Source organism: Tamandua tetradactyla, chromosome 8, assembly GCF_023851605.1.
Source record: "Tamandua tetradactyla isolate mTamTet1 chromosome 8, mTamTet1.pri, whole genome shotgun sequence".
Taxonomy (NCBI): domain Eukaryota; kingdom Metazoa; phylum Chordata; class Mammalia; order Pilosa; family Myrmecophagidae; genus Tamandua; species Tamandua tetradactyla.
Window position 1 is genome coordinate 24458464 of NC_135334.1, and position 16517 is coordinate 24474980.

General features: G+C 42.7%; 1 long non-coding RNA gene across 1 annotated transcript in view; it reads left to right on the forward strand.

The window, feature by feature from the left end:
- LOC143643295 (uncharacterized) overlaps window positions 1-12210 on the forward strand; it is a 122478-nt gene extending 110268 nt beyond the window's left edge. Inside the window, exons 3-4 of the long non-coding RNA XR_013156194.1 lie at window positions 9987-10019; window positions 12109-12210. This is a non-coding gene — a long non-coding RNA (uncharacterized LOC143643295). The remainder of the gene's footprint in view (window positions 1-9986; window positions 10020-12108) is intronic.
- The last annotated feature ends 4307 nt before the right edge of the window (window positions 12211-16517 follow it).

The window sequence follows — 16517 nt, forward strand, 5'->3', positions numbered from 1 at the left end:
ATGTTTCTAATAACCCATTGGTGTTGGTTTAACGTAAACTCCCCGCTCTGTCCTCCCCGGTAGCCTGAGAGAGCTCGGAGGTAAGCGGAGTTTAGGAGGCTGATTTAGAGTCGTGTTGGCAGGTTTCAGAGTGGAGGCTAAATCCCCACCAGCAAGGAAGCCATGTCTCTGTGGCCTCACGTCTTAGGAGACAGAGTTGGGAGGTGAGGAGTCACCCAAGGTCAGCCGGCTAGCCAGTGGCCCCATTCCTTAGAAAAACCGATCCCCTGACCCAAGGCTTCTTCCTCTTTGTGGGGACCCCGGAGGCCTGGATGGGACTATTGGGGTCTGCATACAGCCTGGGCCTCTGGAGAAAGGTGGAGGAGGGCCTGGGGTGGGGGATGTGGCAAAGGCATCTCAGCCCATCCAGCCTGGGGAAGCCTTGAGCCTACTACCAGCCCTGTCAGACATGTCAACAAAGCTTTTCCTGCTCTCTGAAATGTCCAGTGGATCAATATGTATTCTTTGAGCAGGCTGGGCGGTGTGGACTACTGATTAGCTGTCCCTTTCAAAGTGCTACAATTTCCCTCCTCTGGCACCATTGTTCCACCCACGTGGGCTGGGACTTTGCAATGCAGCCTTAGCCCCGGCCGGGTGGGTGAGGGGGGCCTGGCCTGAGGCCAGATCCCAGCCACCTGGACCACCTACGAGCCCCCGTCCAGCCCCAGAGGAGCATCTCATGCATTGTTTATGAAGCGGTTGTCCAGGTCTCAAGGTTAGCCAGGGAGTCAGCAAGAGAACATTCTAAGCAGCCCCGAGTGCAGGGGCTGGGTGGGAGGGCGGCAGGGGTTGTTTGCCTTTGGGGAGGGGTGGGGTGGCTTGCATATTTGATCACTGTGCAATCTCCTGACTCCTCTTTCTTCCTCTCCCCCTCCCTCCTGAAGCGGCTCTGATGAGAGTTTATATTATTCAGCACATTTCTTTGTAAGTCTATTTACAACCCGGACGCCTTTGGTTTGCGTGTGAGAGAGATGGCCCATCCTCAGATTAGTTAAATTGGAAATAAATTGGTTGTTAAATAAAAATCCTCTCAGGGATGTGACAGTGATGAATGAGGGATGGATGCGCCTGGGAGAGGGAGTGGTGTCTTCTCTGGATTGAGACAGTAGAGCTAAACTACCCCAATAAGCTCAGGGGGACCCTAGGGTGGCCTGAGGGCTGAGGGTAGGCACAGGTGGGCAGGACAGGGGTGAAGGGGTGGGCACAGAGTATATTTAGGAGAGAAATCAAAGGTCAAGACTTGCGCCCTCGGGCAGCACATTTTATTTCTTTATTATAGTTTACAAAGCACTTTTATATAGGGTATGTGGTTGGCTTTACAACTTTGAGGCATATTTCCCCCTACTTTATTGGTGAGGACCATGTTGCAATATTAGAACTGGAATTTGGGACTCTGGATTCGTAAGCCATGTATGTCACTATCATTTTTTATCCCCTTGCCTCTTTCGTATCTGAGCAGTCTTATGTATTTTTCTCCATCCTCCTCCTCTTAAACCTGCTGCCAAGAATAAAGAAGCTGGTGACAGCTTAAACTGTGACCTCCCCAGGGATGTCTGGCATGACTTGGGACCAGAGCCTTAAATTTCAGAATCTGAAGAGGGCAGTTCTTTCCACGGGCAATCGGTCCTGACTTCTCTTTTCTTTCATCAAAGTCACCGGGTCACTTCTGCCTGGACCTAGGAGGAATAATAGGTCATAATGGAAGCTGTTAGATGATAAGGAATTGGTTGATGCAAATACTCTCAGATGGTTGAAGCAAAGACGCTCAGAGCTAGAAAAGATCTTAGAGTATTTGGCACAGCCCCCCATTACACAGATGGGAAAAGTGAGGACTAAATAAGAGAAGGCATCATGGTTAGACTGGATAACAGAAAAGGATCATCCTGGAGGAGGGAATGGGTGAACACACAGCTCTTCCTCTTCTCTAACCCCTCAGCCTGTTCCTGCTCTTGCCCACGCCTCCCCTCACTGCACGGGGGGGTCACTGCATGCCCCACAGTCATCAAACTTTAATATGAACCCCGTGGCGATGCTTTTTTAAAAGAAAATAATAGGGTTCCATAAGCATTTAATATTAATAAGCATTTAATTATAAGCAATTTTTAATATTTGTAGGCATTATTCTATGTATTTGACATGCATTAACTCATTTTATCTTCATAATAACCCTTTGAGGTGGGTGCTATTGTTTGTTTGCTTTTTATTAGAGTAGTTGTAGGTTTACAGAAAAAACATGCAGAAAATACAGAGTGTCCGTACACCCCACCTCCTTGGCGATGCTTTATTTAAAATGTGGATTCCTGCAACTCTGCTCTTCCTCCTGCCTGATGGAGGAATGGAGCCCAGGAATCTGCATTCCGCCAAGATTCAGATGAGGCCATCTGGGGACACATTTGAGAAAGGTTGGTAGAGGCTATGTCAGGTTTTAGAAGCAGGGTGGAGAGAATGACCCTCGGGAGGCTCTTCTGGCTTGGGTGCTTAAGTATTCTGTGGATTTAGCTGGGAGAATTATGTAAATTTGGGGGGAGGGAGCGAGGAAGGGGCAATGACCTTTTCTTCACACCTCTAGGATTTGTGCCCTCTTGCTTCCCCTTATTTTCTCTACCACCTTACAGAGACAAAGCCTGAGGCAGGGGGAGGTGTTCTTCAGTGGAAATAAAGACTCTTCCTTGAAAGGTAACAAATTCCTTGCTAATTATGCAATTATTTTATTATGCAGCCTTAATGAAAAAAAAATACACACACTACTCAAATCTTAAAAAGAAGGCTGTGGCCAAGACTTATCCAATTTAATAAATCCTCTCTATCCCGTAATTCTTTCCCTGACTCATTAACACAAGTCTGCTTGAGGATGCCAGAACTGTCTTTCCCTGGCTGCTGGCAGGGGAGGGGTCAGGCCCCCGAAGGGCAAGTGAGCTGCCCCCCCATTTCTCTCCCCTCCTGTCCTCTCCTCTAGGTGTCAAGGCACAAGTACCTGAGCTTTTTCTAGACTCTGCCTCTCATCTTCTCATCCACCCTTTCGTATCCGTGAGCGAAGGCATTGGGAGAAGGAGGGGGTGGGTCTGAGGGATGGAAGAGGTCAGACTAAATTAGTTGAATTTTAGCTTTGATGGTTTCCCCACCATTGCCTCACTCCGATTTGTGTTCTATTTCCTTAGCCTTCTTCTCAACTAGCAGTCATAAACGTCACGGGTTGAGGGACTTGTGATTTCTAGATGGGGTTAGATGATAAAATGTGGACCAGTCACCCTTCAAGGTCACATATTTTGAGTTTGTCAGGTCTGGGCTCAAAGTGTGGGTTAGCCATGCATAGTTTGTGACCTTGGGAGAAATCGCTTAATCCCTCTGAGTCTGTTTCTTCATCTGTGAAATGGGGATGCTAACCCCTCCCCTATCAGAGATATTGTGTGGCTCGAAGGAGATAATGGACCTAAAAGATTTAACACAACACAGGACACTTAGCTGGCCTCCATCAAGGAAAGTTTACTTCCAGGCTCCCCTCTCCCAGCCCTACCTCCTCAACTAATAGCTTGAAGGTGGCATTTATAATAATGGGGAGACAGTTGGGCCAGTGGGGACTTACTTGGCTCTCCGGAATTTCCCTCACTTCTTCTGTCCCTACCCTACCCCCAGTAGTGTCACAATGGTGCTGTGATAAGGAAAGCTTCAATGGAGGGGGCTAGGCTGAGGTTTAGGGCTCAGGAGGAGCCTAGGAAACCTCGTTTCTTTGTCCCTAGCATCAGGACAGGGCCAGGAGGAGCTCATTGGTTAATGCCTGCTCCCCCACCATCACCATGGTGACTGCGGCAGCCTGAATTCCCCAGCCTCCTGACTGAGGCAAAACCCACAAGGGTCCCTTGTGCAAGATGCTGGCCACATCCTGCATACTGCTGGTCCAGTATCACAATTGCCTCAGGGTGGTGGGTTAGTGCCTGAATCTCTGCCTGGCTCTCTACACTGCTCACTCATTCACCCCACACTAACTTGCGGCCACGCCGTAACAGGCACCACCCCCAGGCACGGCCTGGATGCTGCAGGGTCCTGGCCAGGCAACCTGGCCTTTGAAGTCAGTTGGACCCCATTAGAAGGTTCTTCTTTCTGATATTCTCTAGTGGTGTCATCTTGGACTAGAGTTACTTAAACTCCCCAGACCTCACCTGTTTCCTCACCTGTAAAACAGGCATAATACAAGAATTTACCTCTTGGTGTTGTTGAGGCTCATATTAGATGAGGTATAGGAAAGACCTTGCTAACTGTGAAGCACTGAACAAATGTGGGATGGGTGGGATGCAGCTAACTATTTGAGTGTCTACTACATGTCTGTTATCGTTTTGAGCCCATCCTACACATTGTTCCATTGGATTTATAAACACTGTGAGGTAGGGCTCAATTTCCCCATTTTACTCATGAGGATATGGTCACTTAGAGAAGGTGAATAAATTGCTTGAGTTCCCATAGCAGCAAAGAGCCAGAACTGGTGCGGTTATCAGCCCATTCTCCATAAGCGCCTGAAAAGGATGATTGTTCCTATGGGTACTGAGCCATAAAATTTTCATTGTGCATTTACTTATGGGGAGCTCTCAGGGGTATTGAGCAGTTTATGACAGGGTCTTCCTTAACCTCGAGGAGTTTCTACTCCCTGATGGCAGAACATGAAGAATGAACTAGCTTTAGAGAGGGGAGTCCCTGACAAAACCTTGTGTGGAGACAGGCAATCTGAGTTCAAGGTCAGAGGGCCGATCTTCCTGGGCCGGGGTCTTTAGAGAAGGCCTCATGGAGGGTGGGGGTTTTAGTAGGCTTTAAAGGATGGGTAGGATTTGAAGAGGCCAAGAAGGTGGGTGGACAGTCCGCTGGGGGCTTGGACCATCTGGAGAGAGCCCTAGAAATGTGCTGAGTGACGTGTGTGTGTGTGTGTGTGTGTGTGTGTGTGTGTGTGTGTGTGTGTGTGTAGGGATGGGGGTGTTGTTAACATCGGCCATGGATTATTCTCCACGTGGAGCTGCTGTTGGATAATAGAATTGGCTCTAACGTCATGAATCAGTTTTGTGGCCGATGCAGGTGTGTCCTCAGCAATGTGTCCCTACACCCCCAGCTGGCCTCTCAGTCACCTCCTTTTCTTTGGAAGCCTACTGCCAAGTGGGCACCAAATTTGCCTTGTGTGATGTTCAGTTTCCTGCTGCTTCTTGCCTTTGAACCAACCTGACCAGCGGCTCCCAGCTGGCCCTCTCGCTCATCAAACGCCAGGCTCAGCTTGATCAAATTTGACATCCTCCAATGCTGGGGTCAGAGGAGGTTGCAGGTGCGCATGCTGGGTCCTGGCCCTACTAAGTTGGGGTCTTGAGAGTTCTCAGAGCAGGTTCTGGGCCCGGTCTCTTTGCCACATCTTTAATAGGGTCAGCCTTGAATGTTGCTGGTGAAATGAGAGTGGATTTGCATGATTTCAGAACCAGGTTGGGGTGAGGGCAAAGCTAACGTGCCCAGGCTGTGGATACACTGGGACTGGAGAGAGCGGTGGGGGTGGACTGTGTTGGTGTTTGCCCAGTGTTCACCCTGGAGAAGACTGTGAGGTCAGGAAAGCAGATCTCCAGGCCCTCAACTTCCCTCTTTGTACCCCATTTTTGTGCCACTTCAGATGCTGAAATAAGCCAAGGATCCTTGTGGGATGACTTCCAGTCCCCTTACATGAGTACTTTTTCTCAGCAGGGCATCCATGCAGCCTGAGCTAGAGCAGCCAGTTGTGTATAAGGAAATTCTAGGGGTAGACTATGTACTGGTTTGTAAAATCCATAGACATAACCTGGCCATGTAATTTGGCATGACTCAGACCATCACGTGAATCAGGTTGCCTATTTATCCCTTACAGTCTTAACTTTGGGCTACTCAGTTCCCATGCCCTTCTGGGCTCTAGGACAAATTCTCATTCATAGCACTTTCTTCCTTCAGATTCTTTTCTTTGGGCAGTTTCTGGAAGCTTTGGCTTTTGATGGTCTTCTGCTTTCCATTCTAGGCTCTCCAGTGAAGCATCCAGGACTGCTGTGTCCCTGCCCACAAATACAAGGCCTTGTCTTCACTTCCTTTGCATTTAGAGCTTTTGTCTTTGGCAAGGGTTTTTCTCTCTTTCCCCCTCTCCACAACCTTCTTGAATTCCCATTTCTTTTTTTTACCGCTGCTCTTTTGTCCAGGTTTTCCCCTCCCTCATTTCTCTATCCCTGCTCCAGATGTTGAGCCTTTGCTGGGTTATCTTCTCACCTCCATCAAGTTTTCTTAATCTGGAGTCCTCCCTAAAAGTGCAGAGCTTAGAGACAGCTCAACTGACATGCTAACCATGACTAGAAAGTCAAAATATTATACTTCTAGTAACACACCTGCAATTTGGCATGTCCGTCTGGAGCTGTGTCTTAACTCAATGAACTGGTAGGTATTCCAGGCTAAAAATTTAAAACCACAGATGGTGAGATGCTTGAGGAGAACATTTCTAACACTCTCATGTTTTGGGTGGAATTAATCTCCGAGAGGGTCAAGATCAGGTCTAGGGTCTTTGTTACTCTGTGTTTCTCCTTTCGCCCACCTTAGCCCTTCAATTTGCCCTTGAACCTTAAACTAGAAACTAGGATGTAGCATCCAGGAGCAATAAGGCGAGTGATCCATGTCATTCCCTCCCACTTTTCCAAAGGAGAAAGTGTGATGGGGAGGATCCAGAACTCCTGGCACATCCATCCATTCCTCAGCTTCTTGTTTCTCCCAGTGACCTTCTTGGGTACTCCTGGAAGGAGGAAGGGATGGCTCTTTACTCTTCAGATCATCCAACACCTAGGGTTGGATTCATATGGCCAAGTGTCCTCTGGACCTCCAGTGGTTCTCAACATTTTCTTTCTAAGCTCCCATCAATTGCTCATTCTGTGTGTCCCACCATGATAGACACCAAAGCCTCCATTTTTCTAAGAAGGCCGTTCACATATTTACAGGCATTCTATTATTACAGTTACCACTTACAGTAAATTTTAAAGACATCAACTGTAAGAGTATTGTTGGGAGCCTATTTTATTGCTCTGGCTTTAAAAGAAACAAAAATAGTAATTCCATTAGTAGTTGGAAATCATAATAGTACTGTATTGTTGGGGATAAATTTTACAGCTACCATAACTGTGTGCCACAAAGATAATAAACACCCGGTTGCAGAGTGATCATATTGGCAGGCCAGGTGGACAGGAGACAAAACATCACCCTTGCAGGGCCACCTGAGAATTGAGGTAGAGGATTTTTTAGTGTTCTGAGAGCTCCGCTTCCTCATACACTGAAAGATGTGGGGTGATACAGAGTACGGGCTGGAAACCAGACATATCTGGGCTGAAATCCCTGTTCCGCCTGTTTCTAGCTGTGGAAAGCTGAGTATTTCACTTGGCTTCATCAATAAAATGGGGATAATCCTACCAGGTGGTGAGGATTAAATGTGGCACTCAACATAAAGGTCCTTGTGGATTGCTAAATTATAAGTTCCAGAAATTCCTATCAGTCTTGTTCTCCACTTCATCCCTGGTGCTACCTCCGTGCTTGGCATATTGCACTTGGTTTATTGATACAGTTATTATCGTACTGTTTTGTTGTTGCTGTTACAATTATTGCTTTTAGATCACAGGTAAATTGCCAAAGACCTTTGATTTAATTAATCCCACTGCCTTCTTCTAGCCCACCCTGCAATCCAGTGGTATAGAGCCAGAAAACTGTAGGGTAGGCAACAAGGAAATTGGAAAGAAGACTTGAATTGCAGAGACTAAAATGAAAGGGCTTTCCACCAAGCCATGAGATTGATGATCTGAGTATGTATATTTTAATCTTTTGGCAAAACGTTTCTGAAGCAAATTCCAATACTTGATTTAATAGTTGAGACTCCCAGGTACAAAGCATGTCTCGGATAGGCCAGGAATTTGTTACTTGATTTATAGGCAACAGTTTTGGTGTAAATGTTTATTAGAATCAAGCTCTCTTTAAAGGTGATGTATGGCATTATTGTACATTAGCATGAAGAGTGGTCTCTTTGGATCTCCCAAATTGCACCAAGTCAAAAGCTTTATGTTTTCTATGCCTGGGAACATAGCTACCCACCATCTCACTCAGCAGCATTTATGATCTTTTATCAATTTTATGTCCTGATTGTCACACCGACAGAGCTTCTGTCAAGCATTAAAAGTTTTCCGTTTGCAAGTGAGGAGGCACCTCTTGGCATTGTAGATGACCTTCTGCTTTGTGAATCGTTAATTCTCTTTCTTAGAGAGAGTTGAGCAGGTGAAACTCACAAGAGTGACAGGACAGGAAGTTGGAAGTCAGAGTTTTGCAACAGCCTCTGCAGAATTTTGGGCAAGTTACTTCTTTCCTCTCTCTAGGCCTCAGTTTCCCTACCTGTAAAATGAGGGATGAAGATAGTGTCTTCTTCACCGCTACCTGGCCTCTTAAAAACACGTGCCCTGCCTTACTTCTCTTTCTATCTCTAGAATAACTGTCATAATAATTTACACTTGCTAATGCTCACTCAACAACTTTGGATTGGATGAGAATGAAGGAATGAATATTTTGTCTATGGGAGATTTGGGGTAATGACAATCTGTATAAATTGTTTGCTGGACATTCAGAGAAGAGGGTTCTACTAAATTTCAATGAAACTTGCTTCTCTCTTCCTTTCTCTTTCCTAATCCCTTTTTCTTCAGAGACTCCCAACTAATTTAGCTTCTAAAGCTGGATTCTGCTGCGAGTTTTAAGCTGGTGCCCCATGCCTCCCCAGGCTGCCCCTCATTGTCTGCTTTTGAACCCATCCCTTGTGGATGGAGTTGGCAAACACTCTATAATTATATTGGAAATCATAGGTTCCCAGAGACGGGGGAATAATTATGCTTAATAGGAATAAAATGAATTCCCAGTTGCCCTCTTTGGGGTGGTTGACTGTCGGACTCTATATTTACCTTGTAATGATATGGCAATTACAATCTAATAATTATCCTGGCACTGGCTGGCACCTACCCAGCCATTAATTGGTTAATGGCCATCATGCCATGCAGGGAATTGAGGAATATGCCTACTCCCTAATTTCCATAATTTAAATCTTCAGCAGGTTGGGGGTGGCTCTTAAGAGATAGTCACGTGGGGGGCTGGAAGGATCAGTGCCGCCTGCAAAAGGATTGGTAGCTGAGCCAAACATCTTTTCCCCCAGGGAAGCAAAACTCAGCCCTCCTGGGAATGGTGGAGGTGGAAGCCACACAAGGAGAGAAGTTCACTGAGCTCAAAATAACTCTCTTCACTCCCATCCTGAGGGCAATGAAAGGACCAGAAGTCCTTTCGCGGCAAGTCATAATTAAAGACCAAATTAAATCCCACCTCAACCCTTAAATATTAATCACTTCATTAATTCATCCAGTCAGTTTACTGAGCACACACATGAAGCAGCACACTTCCAACCGTCTTGGTGCACACTTATCTTGCCCTTTACTGAGCCTTTCCCAGGAGCTCTTACTGGATATGTCTGTCTTGTGGTCTCCTCATTGTCTCCATATTGCCTCTAAAAGCAGATTGGGAGATTTCTGAGGGCAACATTTGTAGAAGCAATTCTTTATATTCTCTCAGAACCAGCCCTCAGTGGATCTTGAAAATACTTGTTAAATGAATAATATTTAACAGACAATAAGATAGAGGAAAAGTGCATGAGTTTGGGTCAGCTAGGCTTGGGTTCAAATCCCCGCTTTGCCAATAATTAGTTGTGTGACCTTGGATAAATCACTTAACCTTTCTCACCTGAAAAATGGGAATCCTATAATTAGCACAAAATGCTTATCACACAACATATAATTGACATTGCAATGGTTCCTACCTAACTTTATTATGTACTTTGTGTCGCATTTGCATATTAGTGCAAATCATATATGGAAATAATAAAAGCATTTCCTTTCCTTTTTTTCAAGGGAGCAGAGGTAATGTGGAACTTGAAGTTCTGAGTAAGTATATTTATGCTTTTTTAAATATACTATTTGGTTTGAAAAGTTGTATGTTTACAGGAAAATCATGTAGAAAATAGAGTTCCCACATACACCCCTCCTTATTATTAACACCTTGCATTAGTGTGTTACCTTTTTATAACTGATAAAAAAATTATTGTGGCTGTATTATTAACTATACTCCATGGTTTAAATTAGGGTTCACTGTGTTTTTTTTCATTTTCATTTTTATTCTTGTAACACAACCTAAAATTTACCCTTTTAGCCACATTGACATAAATAATTCAGTGGTATTAACTGCATTCACAATGTGTTGCTATCATCGCTACCAAAACATTTTCATCACCCCAAACAGAAATTCTGTACCAATTAAGCATTAACTTCTCATTCTCTATCCCCACCCTGGCCCCTAGTAATCTATATTCTAATTTCCAACTTATGAATTTAATTATTCTAATTATTTCATATCAGTGAGCTCATATAATACTTGTCATTTTGTGTCTGGCTTATTTTACTCAACATGATGTCTTCAGGGTTCATCCATGTTGTCACAGGTATCAGAATTCCATCCCTTTTCATAGCTGAATAATATTCCATTGTACGTATATACCATGTTTTGTTTATCCATTAATCTGTTGATGGATGCTTGAATTGCTTCTTCCTTTTGACAATTGTGAATAATAATTCGACAATTGTGAATAATTCTTTGTATATTCTGGATACTAAACCTTTTTAGATTATGTGATTTCCAAATATTTTCTCCCATTCTGTAGGTTGTCTTTTTCTGTTAATATTGAAGTCCATTCATACAGAAAAGTCTTTAATTTTAATGAAGTTCCGTTTATGTATTTTTCCTTTTAATGCTTATGCTTTAGGTTTAAGAATCTATTGCCTAACAAGGCCCTGAACATGCTTCCCTATGTTTTCTTCTAGGAGTTTTCTTCTATGAACATCAGTGTTAATTCTCTGTTCTAGTTTCTGCTTTCAGTTGTTTAGGGTGCATACCTAGAAACAGGATTGCCAGATAATAATGCTAATTCTATACTTAACTTTCTGAGGAACTGCCATGCTGTCTTCCACAGTGGCTATACCATTTTACGTTCCCACCAAAATTGAACTAATGTTCCTATTTCTCCACATCCTCTCCAATACTTGTCGCTTTCCATTTTTTTATAGCAACCATTTTATCGTGGCCACAATGAAATTTAGTATCTCATTGTGGTTTTGATTTGCATTTTCCTGATGAGCATCTTTTCATATGTTTTTTGGCCTTTTGTATATCTTCTTTGGAGAAATGCTTTTTAAGTATTTTGCCCATTTTAAAATTGGATTGTTTGTCTTTTCCTTGTCAAGTTGTTGGAATTCTTTGTATATTCTGGATGCTAAACCTTTTTAGATTATGTGGTTTCCAAATATTTTCTCCCATTCTGTAGGTTGTCTTTTTCTGTTAATATTGAAGTCCGTTCATACAGAAAAGTCTTTAATTTTAATGAAGTTCCATTTATGTATTTTTCCTTTTAATGCTTATGCTTTAGGTTTAAGAATCTATTGCCTAACAAGGCCCTGAACATGCTTCCCTATGTTTTCTTCTAGGAGTTTCATAGTTTTGGTTCTTATATTTAGGTTTTTAATCTATTTCAATTTAATTTTTGTATATGGTATAAGTAGGAACCCGTCTTCATTCTTTTGCATATGGAAATCAGGTTTTCCCAGCATCACACTATTCTTTCCCAATTGAGTGGACTTGGTGTCCTTTTGAAAATAGATGGCCACAGATGTAAGGGTGTATTTCTAAACTCTCAGTTTGATTCCATTGGTCTATATGTCTATTCCTGTGCCACTACCATGATATTTTGATTATCGTAGCTTTGCATTAAGTTTTAAAATAAGGAAAGGTAGGTATTACAACTTTATTTTTCTTTTTCAAGATGCTTGTAGCTATTTGGGGCCCCTTACACTTCCATATAAATGTAATGATTGGTTTTTCCATTTCTGCAAAGAAGGCTATTGGAATTTTGGTTGGGACTGCATTGATCTGTAAATTCCTTTGGATAAAATTGACCTCATAAGAGTCTCTTTTGTTGCTCAGATGTGGCCTCTCTCTCCCGCCAACACAACAAGCAAACTCACCACCCTCCCCCTGTCTACGTGGGACATGACTCCCAGGGGTGTGGACCTTCCTGGCAACGTGGGACAGAAATCCTAGAATGAGCTGAGACTCAGCATCAAGGGATTGAGAAAAACCCTAGAATGAGCTGACACTGAGCATCAAGGGATTGAGAAAACCTTGACCAAAAGGGGGAAGAGTGAAATGAGACAAAGTGTCAAAGGCTGAGAGATTCCAAACAGAAGTCAAGAGGTTATCCTGGAGGTTATTCTTACGCATTAAGTAATATCACCTTGTTAGTCAAGATGTAATGGAGAGGCTGAAGGGAACTGCCTGAAAATGTAGAGCTGTGTTCCAGTAGCCATGTTTCTTGAAAATGATTGTATAATGATATAGCTTTCATAATGTGACTGTGTGATTGTGAAAACCTTGTGTCTGATGATCCTTTTATCTACCTTGTCAACAGACACAAATAGAACATATGGAATAAAGATAAATAATAGGGGGAACATAGGTTAAAATAAATTTAGTTTGAAATGCTAGTGATCAATGAAAGGGAGGGGTAAGGGGTATGGTATGTATAATCTTTTTTTTCTTTGTTTTATTTTTTTTTCTGTTGTCTTTCTTTCTTTTTCCGAATTGATGCAAATGTTCTAAGAAATGATGAATATGCAACTAAGTGATGATATTGTGAATTACTGATTATATGTAGAATGGAATGTTCACACGTTAATGTTTTAGTTAGTTTGTTGTTAACTTTTTTAAATTAATAAATAAATAAATTTAAAAAAATTGACCTCATAACAATATGTTGTTCCAATCCATGAACATGAAATGTCATTCAATTTATTTAAGTCTTTGATTTCTTTTAGCAATGTTTTCTACTTTTCTGTGTATAATTCCTTTACATCCTTGGTTAAATTTATTCCTACACATTTGAATCTTTTAGTTGCTATTGAAAATGGAATGTTTTTCTTGATTTTCTCTTCAGATTGTTCATTACTAGTGTACAGAAGCACCACTGATTTTTGGGTGTTAAGTACCTTGCCACTTGCTGGATTCTTAGTTTATCAGTTTTTGTAGCTTTGTTGTGGATTTAATCTTTTTTAATAACATTTTTTTATTGAGAAATCTTCACACACATACAGTCCAGACACAGCATAAAATCAATGCCTCAAAATATCATCACATACTTGTGTATTCATCACCATGATCATTTTTAGAACATTTGTATCACTCCAGAAAAAGAAATAAAAGAAAAAAGAAAAAACTCATTCTTCCCATACTCCATACTCCTTCCTCTCCTTGACCACTAGTATTTTAATCTACCCATTTTTTTTTAACCTCCTATCCCCCTCTATTATTTATTTGGATTTAATCTTTGAATTTGTTGTTCCTTTCCTTCTACTTGCTTTAGGGTTAGTTTGCTGCTCTTTCTCTAGTTTCTTCAACTGGTCAGTCAGGCCTTTGGTTTTAGCTCTTTCTTTCTTTTAAATGTAAGCATTTAAAACTATGAATTTCCCTCTCAGCATTGCCATTGCTGCATCCCATAAGTTGTGATATGTTGTATTCTCATTTTCATTCATCTACAGATACTTAGTGATTTCTTTCGCAATTTCTTTTTTTCACCCTCTGATTGTTTAAGAGTGTGTTATTTAACCTCCATGTTTGTGAAAGTACTGGTTCTTTGGTGGTTATTGACTTCCAACTTCATTCCATTGTGTTTGGAGAACGTGCTTGGAATAATTTCAATCTTTTTTTTTTAAATTTAGACCTGTTTTGTGCCCCAGCATATGAGCTATCCCAGACAATGTCCCATGAGCATTTTGGAAGAAAGCATATCCTGGTGCTTTGGGGTGCAACGATCTTTATATGTCTGTAGGTCTAATTCATTTATCATATTATTTAGGTTCACTAAATAATAATAAAAATAAAAAATAAAAATGGTCACTGCTCAGTCTTATGAAACTTCAATGCATGTGGTGAATCGCTTTTCTTTTGTTGCTTTCAGGACTCTCTCCTTCTCTTCAGCATTAGAGAGTCTAATTAGTATGAATCTTGGAGTGTGTCTATTTGGATTTTTTTCTATTTGGAGTTTGTTAGAATTCTTTGATTTGCATATTTGTCTCCTATAAGGATTGAGAAATTTCCCCCAATTATCTCCTCAAGTACTCTTCCTAGCTCTTTACCCTTCTCTTCTCTTCCTGGGACACCAGTCATTCTTGTATTTGTGTGCTTCATGTTGTTCATTGTTTCCCTGAGATCCAATACATATTTTTCCATCTTTTCCACCATTTGTTCTTTTGTGCATTTGAATTCAGTTGCTCTGTCCTCTAGTTCACTTATTCTTCTGCCTCTTCATATCTGATGTCTGTTGTATCTCTTGTATTTTTAATTTGATCTACAAATCTTCCATTTCTGTAAGATCTTCTACTTTTCTATTTATTCTTTCAAATTCTTCTTCATACTCCTCTTGTATCTTCTTGATATTCTTTATCTGTTTAGCCAGTTCATTGAAATTATTTAGGAGATTTGTATGAACATCTTTGTTTAGTTGTTCCAAAATCTGTGTCTCCTCTGCCTTTTTATTTTGATCATTTGGCTTGGTCATATCTTTTTTTTTCTTTCACATGGTTTGTGAGTTTTTTTGGTTGGTTTCTTGGCATTTGTTTATCTTGGTAAGGTTATTTTGAAAGTTGGTTTCCCTTGCTCATCTAATATTTTATTTTTGCTCGGGTTTGTGTTGAAGGTCCCCTTTGGCACTTGGTTTGTCAGTAATTCCTATGCAAACCAAAGCCAGGGCCTTTCTCAAGGGGAGCAGCCCTTTTTCCAGTCTACTGGAGGCTGGACAGAGATGCAGCTTGCCAGTCTGTACTTTCCCCATCTTCCCAGCATATGGTATTTTGGGCCACCTCTTCCCCACGACTCTGCTTCTGCCCCACTGCGACAGCCTGCTGAGCAGGGACAAGACGAGGTGAACATCCAGTTAAGGCTGCAGGGCCTTGTGTGCACTGGAAGCCTCAAGCTCTGGGGATGGAGGATGGGCACTGTGCACCATGGCAAAGACTCTGGCTTGTAGGTGGAGTGGGTCTGATGATTCCCAGATACCCGTGTGGAAAGAGTCTGGGCTGCAAGACTGGGAGGTCTGACTTCACCAGCCAGCAGTTGGCACAAGAGTGCTCTCCTTTTTGCTAGCCAGCAAGACTGCTTCAGGGTTGAGGGAAGGGTTCCTGGCATTGCAGCACAGCTGCCTGGCCCTCGCCTCTCTGTTCCTGTACGGAGTGAGTGCCCTGAGCCCCTGTGTACAAAAGATGAGGCAGGAGCACCCGGAGTGTCTCTCTTGCTGGCCAGTTGTCCGATCGGTCCTGCTCTGCATCCCTTCTCTACTCAAGGGAAGGGCTTCTCAGATTCCCTGAAGTCCGGCACCTGCAGCAGCCTGCCGCAGGGACGGGGGTAGGCCCTGGGCACCACAGCAGGGTCTCTGTATGTAGCTAAGATGAGCCTACCAGCTCCTGGATTCCTGCACGGAACGCTGGGCTGCGGGTCTGAGAGGATTGCCTCCCCCATCTCTCTGAAAGACTTTGCTGCTTTTCGGCTGCCTGATCGGCCATTGTGGGGTGGCAGACCTTACGGATGATAGGGGATTGAATACACTCACCGGAATTTCTCAGTCATCGTCTCTCCGCTTTTCCATCCGGGCCTTCCTCATATAACGCAGAGGCCCTTCCGGTTACTGAGGCTCGGAACTGCTGCTTTGGTCCTACTACTGTTTTTAAAGCTGAGTTTTCTTGATTTGACCCTTTTCCAGTTACTGTGATCCTTTAACTGTTTTCTGGTGTTTGAGGAAGATAGTTCTGCCAATTTTTGTTAGTTCAAAGATTTCGTGGGGAAATGGCATTGTGGAACGTCTCACACCGCCATCCGGGTCGACCGGAACTATGATTACGTTTTATGGTTAGTTTTTCTCTGACCTGTGAGTAACAATACCCTGCCCCAATCTAAAGAATCACTGGAGATCATTCAAACCCCATTACCAGAAAAATTACATTGAAAGTGCTGTGCAAGACAACTTCCATCTATGTTATTTCATTTAGTCTTCACAATAACTCTGCAAGGGGAAAATAAATTGTGAAAGACAAAACAGTACTGGACAATTAAGAAGATTATTTTATTCCAGTCATTTACGATGGAGAGAATGTTCTTTGATGAGGAAAGTCTCCAGGGGAAGAAAAGAGGCCTTAGGTAAGCAAGGCTTATGGGAGTCCTAAGGAAGGGTGGAGATGTGTCTGATCTCAGAATATATGAGAGCAGGTGGCCCTTTGCTGTTAGCCATTTCTGGAAACACTAAAGGGCAGGATTATTCCTTAACCTTTGGGAGCATAGGGCTCAGA